Below are 17,157 nucleotides of genomic sequence, written 5' to 3' on the forward strand. Positions count from 1 at the left end.
AACCATAACTTGCCACAGGAATCTGACTGATTCTCAAATAACAAAATTATTATTATTTTTTTTTCTCTTCACAATTGGGCACATCTGGTAGGCCAGATTTGGCCCACAGGCCTTGTGTTTGACATCTGTGGCTCACACTCTCTCAGGCTAGTTCACAGCTTCTCACAACTCCAAGCTAACATTAGCGTAGCAAAACAACAGTGTGCAATATTGGAGCTATCCAGCCGTAATTTTAAAGCAGTTTTAAAACAGTTTTAAACCAGACGCCAGCTCTGTGGTGGAAAATTAAGATGCTAATTGATCTATTTGTTTGTAACTGGTCGTTTTAGAGTTGGAGCGGAACAGGTAGACTTTGGCACACCCATTTCAGTAGCTGTGTTGTTCGTCTTAGCATTTTTCAAGCATCTGTTTTTTGTCTGCAACAGCACAGTTTTAATCATAAACTATTTTACAAAAGTCCTCTATTATGAGAAAAATGCTTCAAGAAGATGTTAAAAAGAGGATTTTCATCAGAGTGGGTCTTTGAAGTAATTGTAAAACGAGTCAGTTCATCCAGGTGCAGCAGCCTGAACAGAGATCCCCAGTCTTTCTACAGACGTAAGCTTTAAATTTTGTTTAGAAATACAAAGCACTTTACATGAAAGCAAATAAAATTTTCAAAAAACTGTTTAAAAACAGAAGCATAAAAAGGACATTCTCTCAAAATAAGAAGCCCACGCTCCCCAATTCGTCCCTCCATCCACCCAGATTCCCCCCTTATATCAAAACTGAACAAAGACTTAAGATCTGTGGCTTTAAAGAAACAGTCTGGCTTGGTACTGCTGTGCCTAAACGGTATTATGCGGATCCATTTATTCCAAGCCCAGCCAGAGCGTTTACTGGATCTTCCCAGAGGTCTCAGCCTAGTGGGACAATACCACCTGAGGGAAGCATACAGGAGGCATTTGAAAGAGATGGCTAAGTCCCCTCAGCTGGTTCCTCTCAGAGTGCTTTGAGCTCCTCCTGGGTGACCAAGCTCCCAACCATGTCTCCAAGAAAGGAGGAGGAAATTCATTAGAGCTGCTTGTAGCTGCTGAATAATTCTGGTTCAAAGAAACCAGCAGGACAACATAATCTGTAAAACGAGGGATGAAATCCTGTAGTCCCCAAAATGGACTCCCTGTCTGCTCCTATAAATTCTCTCCATGAAAAAAAAAATATACACAAAACCAATGAAAAAGTTTATTCCTGTCAGAGTCCAGCATGCAACAGGAACATTTTTGACTTGCTGCCACTTTCACCAATTAAAATCTAAACCGAGCTCTACTCAGATTCTACAACCCCTAAAAGAAGGCCCTGGACCTCAGAGCGCACTCCACAGAACACCTTCAAGGACACAATCAAAAGCTTTCCCAAAATTCAAGGAACACATTTAGACTGGGTAAACTCTCTCAAGCACTATGTAATTTCACCAATCATCCAACCAACCGTACTCCAAACAGTCACTGAGTGAGCTTTCTGGGTTTGGCTGAAAAGATTTGGCAAATAGTCCGTCTTTTGCAATCAAAAAAGCATGCTCTCATGATTGTTTCACACTCAGGATAAAAGTTTATGCAGAGCAAAAATAGAAACTTAGCAATCGTGTAAAAGTAGTCATTGGTAAGTATAGGTTGTACCAGAAATGGTAAGGTACGGGACATGGATTTCAGGTAATCATGTGTTAGGTCTGGCTTTTCTAGTTCTGTGATGGTAGGTTAGTCTTGCACTCAAACCCTTTCCATCTGAAAGTCTTCCCCTTAAATTGAACCTTCTTGTTGCAGATCACGCACACACCACACTTTGGCTTCAAAGGAGAACCATCCCAGAATGCCCAGTTTAGTTTTATTACCGTCAAAGTAAATTCTAGACAAAAACAGGCAGATGGCCTTTTTACACAGTCTGTGTACAATACACACTGGGCTGTTTATCATTCAAGACATTTCATATTAAACATGATTTGTCATGGGGCCAAGGGAAAAGAAAAGGTCGAACTGAATAACAAACATACTATATGAATAGGGTAGGAAAGTTTGGGTCATAAGCTTGAGACACGTCACATTTTCAATCTCTGCCAGCGGGAGGACAAATCGCCTGAGAGGTGGGATTAGGGTTGTGAATCACTGATGGAATAAAAGCCTCTTGTTGTTGCTTTGTAATTTTCTCTGCCATATTTACATGCTAAAAAATGGAAATCTTTTGTAAGGTTGTGGCGTGAAAATCATTCTCCTGTGAGTCAGCTAAGATGTTAAATATTCATAACTTTACGGCGAAGGCAGCATTTAGGTTCTGGATGCCAATGAGAAGTAAGCAAAGGCGAGGATTACCAGAGGTGACAGGGTTGATGAATTCAAACATTTAGGAGATTATTTTTTTGATTGGAGTAATGCTTTGCGGGGAGATTTATTCACAGCATTTGGGGAAAGATTAGATTTTCCCTACTCCTGCTCACCATCACCCATATAGAATTTTGATATGGAGCGTGTCCTGGTTCCTGGGAGGCAGGGTGGCATTCAGTTTTCTCCTGCTCAGAGAGAATTGATCCACAAGGTGACACTAAGTATGAGAACTGTCAATAGAAGGTCAGGAGTTCTCCACTGCCAAGCATACAGAGTATGTACTAAGCCTCCTGTGCAGCCATGCAGCGTCGATCAATTTCATATGAGAAGGTTGTAAACATCCAACTGAATCACCTTTCGGCTTTCTATTGGATAGCAATAGATGGTCCCATGTGTGTGCGATGAAGGTAATGCGATTCCAAGACTGGATTATAATTTTCTTACAATGTGACAAACAAACCTCTTGAATAAACACTAAGCAACGATTATTGACATCTGAAAGTGAATGTGGAGATAACAGCCACCTCGGACGGTGTCTAACCTTCTATTTGGCGACGTTGCTTCTATTTCTGTCGACTAAATTACCTGTTGAGATGAAAGCAAGCTTTGAATCAAATACCTTTGCTCTTCATATGTGATTTTCATCCATGTAAGTCACAACCGAGCTCTGTTTTTTTTTTTTTTTTTTTTTTTTTTTTTAAACGTGCTCGGTTCTTTTTCCTGTTTCTTGTTTTCACCTTTTATTCAGAACTTGCTTTGAGTACAGATAACATACGAAAAAAGTTTGAAAAAAGAAAGAGCAATCATAACTTAAGAGGACATGACATTTTTAAAACCTATAAATTCAGAACAAAAATGAAGGAAAAGGGTGTTTCAGTGCAGGGTATCTTGAAACATCTATAAAGGAGTCCAGTTCAATTATTACATTTAAAAAACTAAAAAAACAAATTATCACACAATATGACGTATAAGGTTGTTGGGAATGAATTAAATATGAAATATTTTCTTGTTGTTTCTTGGAGTTGTTTTTTTTGTTTCTTGTTCTTAATTTTTTCTCCTTTTGCCATCCAGTTGACATATTATTTTATGATACAAAGAGACAGATTTGGTTAAAATATCTTGATTGATTTAGTTAACTTGGGCAGAACAATAAGTTTTCTTCTTTCTGTCCACTTTCATTTTCACCAGGGGCAAGAATACTATAAAACTTTTTTTTTTGTGCTATGAAAATTAAATAACTAAACAATCTTGCACATGTTTTATTCTTTTTAGACCACAATGTTCTTTGGTGACGAGAATCAACCCCTTATTGAACCGTTTCCTTTTATGATGGTTGCGTGTTCAAACATTCACGTTTTTTGATCAAATCCATACAGTATATTTTGAAATGTGATTACCGAACAATACAGCATAGGTTTTAGGAACACTTACATATTCTCTTAGAAAGTTGTAAAATTCCAGTGGGATGCAGCTATTTCATGCACAGACAGGATGTGATCACTTTCATGTGAGATACAAAACATTTTTTTAAAAAGCAGTGTTTTTCATTTTGATGCTTCATCAGTTTCAGTGAAATAAGACGGAAAAAAAAAGAGGCGCACACAAAAAGCAGACACATGAGCACACACAGCGTCAGTGAGAAGAAAGTTCAGACATGAATTTCTGTTCCTAATGTTTGACTTTGATCTGCTTTATTTGATGTGCAGCACTGAAAGATGAGTTCCACCTCTTCTTTCTCTCTTTGACCTGCTTCCTGCTTTGACATCAAATGAGCTCTGTCTTCTTGCTCAGAAGACTGGAAAGTTGCTAAAGAACATAGTGGTCTAAATAGAATAAAATGTTCTGTAAATTGACTGCAGGAAGTCAGAATTTTGATTGTTCTTTTTTTCTGAATCATAATTATTAAGGGAAACAAGTCAAATGATAGCTATTGCTTTTAATTTGAATGATTACTCTTTTCTTGCATGCATTTATTTTATTCTCTGCATTGAGTACAAAAGATTTGCTAAGCATGCAGTTCACTGAAGCTTAGCTCTGAGCTAAATGCTAACACGATTGCCCTGCAATGCTTACAGTGAAGCTCTGTCTCAGGGCCTGAAGAAATGTTACACAAAAGCTCAAAGCAAATCCTTGTTGAAAGCATCTGTTGAACAGAATATTCTGCTCTTTTAACACCAAGATTGGTTGGTGTATATATATATATATATATGGTTAGGTTCATTATCTGATGATTTAAGATGAGTAAAAGCCAATGTTGCTCTGCAGCATCCTCTTATGTAATATTTTAAGACAAAATATTACACATGTATAGTTAACTCATTTGTAATTGAGTTTAACTTGGCCTTTTAGCAGTAGGTTCTAGTTTTATTTCTTTTAAATGTTGCAGTCAGAAATTTGTAATGAGGAGTAAATATATCGAGGTTGATGTAGTGTTTCACTGCAGCATCATTTCTGTTTTTTAATAGTTTTACTTCTATTTACCTATTTTACAAGTATACAAGTTTGTTTTTTGTTTGATTAAAATGATATAAGTCGTGATTTCAAATAGAATGTATTTTTTCAAACATTCTTCATTTTCTTACAATTATTTAATAGATTGTGGGGTTTTGTTTTTGCTTTTTTCATTGTAAGACGTGTAAAATCCTTCACATCAGTCCTGCTGCTGAATTACCAGGCAATTTATTGATCTCCAGAATTGTTTCTCAAGACCGCAGTGAACAAGTGCTTTTATAGCCTACACATGCAACACTGTGTCAACGTGTCCCTCACTCTTACTCTGAAGGTTAATTTCACTTTGGACAAAAGCACTTTGTTGTATTTCTTGCAGCACATAATACAGGCTGGTGATGCATGGTCTACTCATATCATCAGTGTGACTTGCATTCTTTGTAAAGCAAATGAAAATCAAAGGATTTAGAGAAACTGAAAGAAAAAGAATGTTACTTTTTTACATCAAATGTGCGCTCAGTGAACAGTTTTGTAAATCTTTGAAAAACATCACACTCAGTAGTGGAAATTAGTTGTTTTACCCACATTAACAATTTATAGATTGATATTATGTAAGCTGCAAAGAAAGGCCCATAATGTTTTTGAATTTTAAAATATAAATGGAAAAAAATGAACAGAAGTCTAAGGCCAAATCCACATTTTTCCCCTACTTATAGGACTCTTCCCCTACATTTAGCTTTCCAAACAGAGAATTAAAAATAGTGTCTTCCAATTTGGACATTGCTAACACTCGATGACATCATCTACTTTAACGCATCGGTGCCAGCACTTGGAAAATACATAACGATGTTGGTTTTATAACTTTAAAAAGTCATGCTAAAACAAACAGTCATGACTTACATATAAATATAAACTTCTGTGTTTCAGAGCATGCTCACATGAAGAAATGCATTATTCACCCTACCGAAAGAGCTGTAGATCCCTACCCCTTTCCAAAATCCAAAATCCCATACATTTCTATTGAGAAATAAACAATTATCATCCAGTCATTATATTTGTCAGAATAACCATTCCTGCTCTGATACTTGTTTTTAATATGTTCTTGGTAAACCCATTTTTTTCTCATGATATGTTTTCTTAATCATAAGTTATTTAAGTTATAGACTGACCAATCAGATCGAGAGTCCAACATGTGTAATTGACAGATTATCAGTGGATGGGGTGTGGCTTTCCAACAAGCTCACTCCTGATTGGTGACAGTGGTTGTCATGGAAATGATGACCCAGACCGACTTGGACTATTCAGTGCTTACTAATGTCGTGTGGTTGACTTAATTTCATTTGGAATTGAAGGTAAAGCATATGACGTCAAAGTTTTTTTATCCATCTTTTTATAAGTCAATGGCGAAATGACATTTGTGCTTTTACATAGTTTAACGTGGAAGAGGCTGCTTGATAACACGTTGCTAAGGGCAGTATGAGCGCAGCTTCGGAGTTACATTTTCTAAGCTGTTTACTGGTATGTTCCTCTTTTTAATAGTGTAAAAATAAAACGGTGTTGTGAAAGGTGAAAGCTGTTTTAGGGAATATTCTCTCAATTTTTGTTTTACGTATTTCACCTTTGGGAAGCACTATAGATGATTGTGCCTGAATTATTTTACATCCCCACTAAACTAAGACCGTGACCTTTTTAATCAAGTTTAAATAATAGCTGAGATTTTTTTTTTTCCTGAACACTCTTGTACATTGTCCTATTGTTTTCAGTTGGACGTCTACAATTTCCAAACAAGAGGAAATGTATGTTCTTTTCTCCTTTTTTCAGGAAATGGCTGATAACATTTTTAAAAAAAAAAAAAAAAAAGGAAATTTAAGTCAAAAGTTGCTAGAGGTATGATTCGTTTCAGGCTTGGCGATAGCTCATTATATTAGATTTTTTTTATTATTTTCACGTCAAGCTTCTCTTGATGTGTGTGAATAAAAAAAAAAAAGAGATAGCCAATTCCAGTAAGGTATACAGTCGAGTCTGACTACCCAAAGTTTACTGATCATGACCAGAACAGGAACAAATACATTCATGAATATAAATATAAATGCGTATAAACATGGCCAACCCCACTGGTTTGATAACAAAAGGTGCCTGGATGCAAAGCTTTGCATCATTACTGACATTCAAAAACCCTAGGACCCTGCTGCAATCAAAATGCACTTGGGGGCAAAGTTCTGTGTTTCATCTTCTGTTGGTATTGCACCGTTAAAAACACCTCTGTATTCTGACAGAGGCAGGGAGCCGTGCTGAACTGTACACCGTGTCTTTCCCACTGACAGGTCTTTTTGTATGCAGATCACGTACAGCCTTCACCTGGGAAGTACTGGGCCTTAGAGCTGAATGAAAAAAGTTCAATCAGGCTCACACACCAAAAGAGACACAAGAATACGCGTTGCACTATAGTACTGGATTTACATGCTGGAATAACATAAGAGAAATTGGATGCCAGTCTCTAGTGACCAGTCAAGTCCAGCTCTTCTTGAGTAACAAAAGAGGGGGTTTGAACTTGAAAGCACAAGCAAGACCCTTTAAAAAGAAATAAAATTAAGACGAGACTGATGCGTTGAGACAAACTGCCATGCATGAAGGACAGAAGAAGCTGGCCCCATCATCAAAGACAACAAGTAATGTCATAGCAGCGAAAATGGAAATTTGCTGAATTATTCTTGAAAGTGGCTGCTAGGCTCTGTGCCAGCAATCAACCACAAAAAAGAAGGTCAAAGAGAGGCATCTGTTGCCTTCAGTGCTGGTCTGCCATCACTTCTGCCGTATCTTATTTCCTAAACAACTGCCTTATGTTAACATCACCTAAATTATTATTGAAGCCATCTTTAATTTCTGGGCTTAGGCAAGTGCTAAACCACTCAACACATCAGATTCATTCAAATTAAATCCAGTCATTATCAGAAACTACTGAATCCCTTTTGGGGTCAAAGGGTTACTGGAACACGGCTACTGTTGGGTACACTGAACACGGACTATTTAAAGTAAGCAAGTAACCTTTAAAGCAGGGGTCCTCAAACTACGGCCCGTGGGCCGGATCCGCCCCTCCTCCACATTTGGCCCGGCCCCCCAAACTGTTTTGGCTAAATTAGATATTTTTCCAGTTTTTTTAGGTCACTTTGCCATTTATAGCTAATATTTCAGCTATATGCTATCTGTTTAAGCTAATATATGTGTTTTTTAGACTAATTTGGAGTTTAGCTATAAAAAAAAAGCAACTTAAAGTCCACAATACTCCTTTTCTTAGTTTGGAAAAACAAGTGAAGACAGATCCCACTGTTCAAGTTATTTTTAGATTAGATAAGATTGCTTTTTTCTTACCTCAATGAATAACGCCTTGGTATTTGGAGTAAATTTAATCCTTTTCCTGTTCTTCTTTAGGCGGTTCAGTTGGTGTTGGGCCATCAAACACATTTTTAAAAATGCACATGTTCATATAATTTCTGCAGACCAGCTTGTGCAACAAATCAAGCTTTTACAAACGGATTGGCATTGTGTTTTTTAATTGCTTTAAACTTTGGTGTTGCTGCTTGCAGCACTACATGCTTAATTTCAGCAAAAGGTCAATATCAATAAATCTGGATGCTGGAGCAGAGAGGAAGGCAGAGACATTGGAAAAAAAAAATGCTCCTTACTTTTTTGGCTCACACTGACGACAGAGAGGGGAAGCGGGCTGACCCTGCTAACGCCATGAACCAACAAGGTGCTGGGAGAAAATTAGAATTTGAAGTTTTGTCAGCTCGCCCTTCTTGTCAGGTGTTTATTGCCTGTGACCTCTGCAAGATGAGGTTAGATTTTCATATAAGAGTAAACCAACTCCTGCACAGTTGGTAGCAGTGGATTGAACAGCAGCATAATGAAAATGCTCCAATGGAGGCTCTTTGTATATTTAGAGGGTGAGGAGACAAGCAAGTATAGGGAGTGAATCTTAAAGGCCAAACCGAAAACAGAGACTGTGCAAGATTCTATGCATTGCAGAGCAGATGAGGGAGGAAAGAGAGTGATATGAGAGAAAATTTACTCTGTTAGGGCTTCTCTTGTTAGATCAGCTCCTCCGTTGTTTGAGAATTACAAGATCCTACAAGAGAGGCTTCCAGGGATCCACACTCCACACTTGTCTCTCCAGATTTCACTCACCCAAACGAGGAGACGAACAGCCCCGCTGATTAGATGTCTAATACTTTCCACAGGCCATAATTCTCTGCTGTTCAGGAGGAACACTTGTTCAATACTCAGCTGCACACACAGACATGCATAGATCAAATGGAGTCCGACTTATAGACAGAACTGTCAATCAAGGGATTACGACACCTGTCAATCAGGTATCTTAAGTGTGACTTATAATTAAGAGATAAATAGAACAGCTTCTTAAGTTGTTCTTGATAAATTAGTTGATTGGTCTGTATTATGGCTATTTCATGCAACCCTTGTTCTACCCTAGGCACGTTTACATTAAAAGGGGGGTCATCTGGACCCCACAAGACAAGAACTTCTTTTTTTCTTCAATGATTTCGGATTGTCCCTGGTGTCCGTGGTGGACATGAAATCCAGTCCACCTTCATCCACATTTGTCATGGGATGGATAACACGTCAATGTAAGACTGGGGTCATCTGGACCCCATAAGATATCACAAGGGTTGAAAGGAGACCCATCATTTTTCTCTGTGATTTTACAACAAATGCTCTTCCCTCTGTCCCATTGGTCACTGTGGATATTTACCATTATTTCTATCCATTTATTTATTTTTTTATTGGCAGGTAGATGGATACATTAATGAACCCAGCATAGCTTCATCCCGCCTAAATGCCATTTTTGAACATTGTTAAGTTAACCCTTTAATGCCCAAATTTGTTTCCAGCTATGAAAAGAAAACATTAGGCTTTTGTTTTTAAATAGATGCTACATTTAGGTTTAGGTCCAAAAATTTTGGAGCTAAAGTGGTTTGTGACTACAGGCATTAAGGGGTTAACTCTGGTCAGTTGCACTTACAAGTTCAGTTGATATTTCAGATCTATCCTAACTATTTTTTTTAAATCTATTTTGCCCTATTTGATTTTGATTGTTTAATTTCTTGTTAATTGTCTGTTGCAGGAGGCACCGGAGTTAGGGGATTTTACCCAAATTATTTTGATGATTAAAAAAAATATATAACATTTCTCTTCTTAGCTGTTAGTAAAACAAGTCTTGGGTTCATTGACGCAAATACTCTCAGCTCTAAATAAATTCAGCAGGGGGAAGTTTTAATTTCACAAAAGTTCTTCCTTTGCTGGAGGCATTATACATTGATATAATTATTGCGTTGGAAAATCCTTTTCATATTAGTGTCAGTCTCACAGTTAATGAGATGCAAGCTGCCTAAAACTGTCAAAGGAAAAAAGACAATGTGATGTTGGACCACACAGTGCTTTGTGTCAGTATTTGCTATTCAGACTTTCTCAAAACTGTAGTTTAATTTCCATCCGTTTCCGAGCCTGCAAAAGAATTGGGCCTTTGCTCAAATGTGTAGATATAATTTTGCTGGACATTTCTTGCATTTTGTTGACAGGAGTTAAGCATTATGTGCATCAGAATTGAGTCTTTAAATGAGAGTGCTCCATTGCTTTAGTTTTCAACAATGCAGTCAATATGAATTCATTATGCATTCGCAAATGCACATTTTGTGGAGAAAAGATACACAGCAAGGTTTGGAAAAGGAATGATATACTGAAGTGAGATTTATTTGAATGTATGTGCTACATTCAGGAACTTCAGAATGCTGTAATGACCACAATGACTTATTTACATGCAAAAACTGGGAAAGGTTATAAATTAATACATTTTACAGATTTGATCTGCATGGGAGTTATTAAAATGACTTTGAATTTTCTTTAAGCAACTAAATCCCATTGTTTTACAGATTTACAGTATACCAAGTATGGATCATGGTGTTGGTACCGATGCAGAAAAATCACTCCACTGTTTCAAAAGCCTGCAACCCCGTTGAGGGTTAACTCCAAACTTTGTTCTGGATGTTTGATCATTGCGCACACCATATTGGTGGTGACTATATTTTGTAACACTGGAGCTTTTGCAGCAGTGTTGATGATCTTTGAACAAACGAGATTCCTCAAACATTAAATTAAACATTAAAAAAGCGTAGTTCAAGGAGTGTGTGTTATCTTGCTGTTAATGGCAACAGCTCAGGAGTTAAAGGGTTAAATGCATTAGACTGCAATAACTTGAACTGCAATTAGTCAAACATAAGTAAGTTTGGTTAAACTGTCAACTTTCTCATGAGTGTAACCATTTGAACTTAGTACCTCAAAGGAACTTAAAACCCTCTTAGATTTTATTACCCATGTTTACCTGTTTCTAATCAGTGGAAGAGAATCTCACATGATGAGCCAAAATCAACATGAACAGCAACAGCTCGGGGGCTAATGGCATTTCATGTCCAATTAGGATATCTGATGCAGGTGCATCTCGGTGACACAGCCTCCTCTCTGTGAAATGAACACGCTGACTGAGAAGGATGAGGCGTACCTTTGACTGGACTGACAGACTGGGTCAGATCTAGCTCTCTAGTGGGTTAAGTGGTTTTGACACTGTGTCAGGCTTTCCGTGTAAGAGAGCAACATAAAAACATGCAGAGCAGAGATTCATTAAACATTCAAGATTACATAAAAGGCCTTCCTGATTGTCTTTAGTCTTAAATGATGAAGTCAATTTCAGACCAGGCAAAGGTGGTTCAGTTTGAGGCCTAATTTGGAAACAAACACCTTGAACAGTTTGATGTCAGATGCAGATTTAGGTCATCTCATATATTTCAGTCAAGAAGGAACAGACCAATCTGAACTCTTTATCACAGTCTCCAGCTTCTTGAATTACATTAAACTCTTTTGCCAAAGCTGAGCGAACATAGAGGTGACAGCCTTGTTAAAATACTTAGCTTTGGAGGTGTAATCTTGTTCATATTTCTTAAATAGAACCTGAGGTCCTTTGGTAGTTTCAGTCCTTTGAGGAAATGCCTGTTATGTTTCCACTCTCTGATTTAACTAGTTTGAGTGCAGGAGAGTGTGAGGCCTCAGAGTATGCTGGAAAAGAAGTTGGAACAGAAGTGTACATTAAGCTCAGTAGAGGTGTTGCTTTTTTTTTTTCCAGAAAATCAAAATGACCCTGAAAATTCACACAAAAAAATACTCCATCATTTATTGTTTTTTTTTTTTTTTCTTTTTAAAGCAGACCCACACAGAAACAGTAGGGAAAAATCATAAGGCTGAGTGTTGAGCCACTTGGAACCCTGCTTAGTAGATAACTCCAATCTCCTGAGGTACATTAGATATGCTTATTTAAACAACCTGGGTGAATGCTGCTTTTTTATGTGGAATAAAATAACCACTTTGAATGGAACATGCATTCTACTCTTCACATAAAGGTGAGTAACAATAAACGGAGGTAAATTTGATAGAAGCTGAATGTAACCACAAGGGGGCCCAGACTTATTGTTGCTCAAGACTGCAGGTAACGACACAAGAAAGCTAAGGCTCAATGCCACACATCTGGGTCACTGAAAGCTTGGAGCAGTAAAACATCAACAGGACTCTAAGAATCTTCATAGAAAATTCAATGAAGTTGTGGAAAGCCACCCTTGAAACCAAAGACAAGACACTTGCACTAGTGTCCATCAAGTGTGGCATACACCAAGGCAGAGCTCTATCCTAACTGCTGTTCTGCATAGGTCTGAACCCCCTCACGCAAATAATCAACAACACTGACACGAAAGCTCCTCACCATACATGGAGGGTTGCATCCCAAATCCAGCACACTGAGACTACATGCTAGCTGCAATGATGGAGGAAGTGAAAGTCACTATCCAGTATGAAACATCCAAGATGCATGAGTACATCGATCTCAAGGCCCCAACTGACAGCGTGCTCAGTAAATGTCTCAGGATGGGATGCTGGAGGACAGATCATCATGGAAGGACAAGTCCCAGCATCCGATGTACCACCAGACCATAACTGAAGTGGTTGATATCAAGAAGTACCAATGACTGGAAAAAGCTGGCCTACAGGACAGCACTGACGAACTCATCCTGGCAGATCAGGAACAAGCTCTGAGCACCAAAAAGATAGAGGCTCAGATCTACCATACCAGACAAGACCTGAAGTGTAGGCTGTGCAGAGGCACCTGAAACAATCCACCACATAACTGCAGGGTGTAAGATGCTGGCAAGGAAAGCAAACATGGAGCACCACAACTGAGTGACTGGATTAATATACAGAAACATGTGAACAGATTATGGAGTGGAAACCCCAAAGTCAAAATGGGAAACACCTCTGAAAGTGGTAAAGAATGAGAGAGCAAAGATCCTTTGGGACTTCCAGATACAGACGGACAGGATGGTAATGGGGAACCAACCAGACATTGTAGTGGTGGATAAAGAACAGAGGGAAGCCGTTGTGGTGGATATGGCAGTACCAAGCAATGGTAACATCATGAAGAAGGAACATGAGAAACTGGAGAAATACCAGGGACTCAGAGAGGAACTGGAGAAAGCTTGGAAGGTGATAGTGACAGTGGTGCCGTGGTAATTGGAGCACTAGGGGCTGTAACCTCCAAACTGGAGGAGTGGCTACAGCAGATCCCTGGAAAGACCTCAGACATCTCAGTCCAGAAAAGCAGTTCGAGGAACAGCTAAGATACTGCGCAGGACCTCCAATCTCCCAGGCCTCTTGTAGAGGACCCGAGCTTGGAGGAGAAACCACTCACAGAGGGTGAGAGGTTATGTATAAATTCCATTTGTTCTTTTTTAAAATGTTTTGTTTGTTTAGTTAATTACTTTATTCCAACAGTAAATTAATATGGTATACAGTTTAATATAATGCAAGCATTGGAGTAGATTTCTTGGTGAAAGAGGGATAGCTTGACAGTAGCACTTTTTCCAGACAGCGGTTGTCAGTCTGTCAGCTGAAAGATTTTTTTGGTGGGATTAAGTTGACAGCTCTCTGTGTTCTGACTGGTCATTTCCTGGAACAATCACTGGTGCAGTTTCTTGCATTGAACACTTCTGTTCCTTTCCTGCCTGAACTTTAAATTACCGTGATGTTGCAGAGGAGAAAATGTGCTTGTAAGGCACGTTGGAGTGCATGTTCTCTTGCTGATAAAAGTGAGATGGTATGTGATCTATGTTTTAAGTATTCTAGCAGGAAATAAATGAGTATCTCCTTCCTTGTTTTTCCATTGCATTATGTGTCAGTTTGGCCAGCAGTGACCAACAGAGATGTCATGTTTCAGTGCCATGTATGATGATGGAGCTAAAGAATGAAGGGAAATGTCAGGCATGCTTTTTTTTAACCAATTTGAGGGCAAAATACAGTGAAAAATAACAAAGTGCACCAGTTCTGCTTTTACTTTAGAGCTTTTAGAAAATCATGAGGGTGAACAAATGAATGGTGGTCTGCTTTTACATATTCTCTTTTAAAAGACATTTCTTAACAGATATAATGGAAATGGAAGCCAAATTGTAATGTGCAATATTCTGCCAAATGTAGGGTGCATCTTGGGTTCATAGTATGAGAAATTACCACACACAATTAGATTGTCAATTAGTGCCAGAAAACTATAACATCCAATTTTCAAGGCTTGAGCGAAGTAACATATTGAAGTTTATTTTAATGCATCACATAATTGTAGTACAACTTATTATTTTATTCTTTCAATTTTTATTGCATCTATCAAATCCCCAAAAGAAGAATATACAAAACACGCGTCACTGGCCTGTCGGAAAACTGATTGCTTCACCCATTCTGGCAGAAAATGAGGGGTTTTGCCAATCTGCACAGTAAATATTGCTCCCCTATTCTTCAACAGCCATAGTGGCAATGCTGAAGGAAGAATGGAATGAAGGAACTTGGAGTCATTTTTCATAAAATTATGATACAAAAGTTGGTTCATACTCAAAATTACATGGAATCTGGACAAAAACATGCTTTAAGACTAAAACACTTTTGCTATGAAAAAAGTTACACCATCACTTTTGCCAGATAATTTTTACCCAATATACTAGTATTTGTCATAAACAATAGATCAAACTATGACAACATGTAATAAATAAGAGTAGCTTCATTTTCTTTTTTTTTTTTTCAACTGTGGTTCATGTAACAAAATGGAAACTAAAAACATAGGAATATCCAAAAAACATTCTCGAAAATTACTAAAGAATTAAAAATTTGAGCGAAAAAAATGATACTGGAGATTTGACCTTTTGTCCACCCATTCCTGAGACATGTGAAACTTTACCCAGGGACCCATGACACTCAGAAAAATGCAACATATTGAAAATAGTGATCTGGGGTTAATTTAAATTGAGATTGAAAACTAGTCAGAGAAACAACAAATCTTCCAACACCACATGAATGCAGAATTACTTCCAGCACCCAAACAAAGGTCAATGCATTTGTAGTGCACCATCTATAGAAAGACACTAGAATTACAAGGACAATAAAATATTAAAAAGGATTACCAATATAATTTATTCCAGTCTTCTGGGCCAGATTAAATAGTTTAAGGGGCCAGATATGGCCCACAGGCCGTAGTTTTCCTACCCTTGCTCTAGTCTAGGTAGTAATGTGTGTGAACTGGCTCCTTACTCACCCTGCATAAATGCTGCACCTAGGGTGTACAATTGCTGTAGGACATCAGTAGAATGCCCACACAAATTCTGCTCTGTCTAATATCCTCATCTCTAACAGTCAGCTTGCCTGCAAGGAGTGTGCACTTTTCACTTGAACAGCACTAATGAGCCACTTGCACAAGAAACGGATGGGTTGAAGTTTAAATTAATTAATTTGTTTGTTGCCTTAATATGTACACAGCCAAACACAGCTCAGAAAAACAATAAAAACAATTGCTAAAAGGTTAAAACAATTAAAGATTTTAAAAAGTATAATTAGGTGACATAAAAAAGTAAAACGGCAGATAAAATCAAGGCAAAACAATAAATCTATAAAACACACCAGCAGAGGAGAGTCTGTGTCGTCATGACATGAAACAGGAAAAATACGTCTGCATCTCACCTACTTACCCTTATTGTTGCGTTGACTTTGAGTGTTTGCTGTGACTTGCAGCAAAACAAATGTGAATGAACACTTTTGCTCTGTGGGCTTGTCATGCGGTCTATGACCTTAAAATTTCATGTGGACCCCTAAAAAAACCCATACAGGTTTGCCTATTTTCGCCCACAAATAACCCTGTCCAGACAAAAGGGCAGTTGTGACTACAGCTTTGAAGGTAAACGATCACAATATTTCACGTGATTTGTATTATACCTTGCCAATAATAGTTTTTATGTATTTATTTGACAGGAGATGGATTTTTCTAGAGATCTTATTAAGATCTTATCAAGTGAGTGGTGCCCCCTGTATTCAATTAAAAGTAGCTGAACTTTTGAATGGTGGGTGCTACCACTTCATTGACACTTAAGTGGAGCCATGAAAAGCAAAACTTGGAATACATCCAATGGGATGCTCAATTTTTATACTGGGGTTATTCCATTTAATTTTTGAGTATTTATTATGATTTTCATTAATATTATCTGTCAACTTTCTCCTTTTAATCCTTCAGATTTAAAATATACTCTTCTATAAAAAAAACCTTAAGAAAATGTGCTATCTTGAACTTGTTCAAGTAAAAATATCCAACGGATTACTTTTTAAGAAGTGCTTACTTGCTAACCTAGAAACTGGGATTCAAATGCACAAATTGCAATTCATCCCTCATTTCAAGGTAACCTGGAAAGATGCTCAATAATTAAATCCTACCCGCTGTATGAATAAGCTGCTGTAAGCTAGTGAAGGTGAAGAAACTGTTTTGACATCACAGCATCTTGGTTGTACATTGCCAGCATCTTTAAATCCTCCTGAACTTAGTTTGCTCTCTTGTTTCCATTACCTGCATCTCTTTAGGGTAGCTAGACATCTCGACTCCCCACGCTGCTCTACTGTTCTGCTTTATTTTATATTTAAAAGCATACTGAAGGTTCACACTTGGACTAGGTTGAAGATAGACCTAATGTGAGCTACAATGCAGGTGTAATGCAGAGGTTAATGTTGTTAAGCAAAACTGTGAGATCAAAATATGTACAGGGTATAACAGTTCTGACACCTCGTCTCACTTTTTAATGAGCAGTATTACTATTAAAAATGCATGTTTAAAGATTTTGCTATTCAAATCTATTATTTATTTATTTTTTACAATTCATCTCTAAAAAATGACCAATTTTCAAAAAGATCTGCTGGAATAAAGTATATTTTATTGAAGTTTTTT

This window comes from Oryzias melastigma, linkage group LG3 (genome assembly GCF_002922805.2).
Source record: "Oryzias melastigma strain HK-1 linkage group LG3, ASM292280v2, whole genome shotgun sequence".
Lineage (NCBI taxonomy): Eukaryota > Metazoa > Chordata > Actinopteri > Beloniformes > Adrianichthyidae > Oryzias > Oryzias melastigma.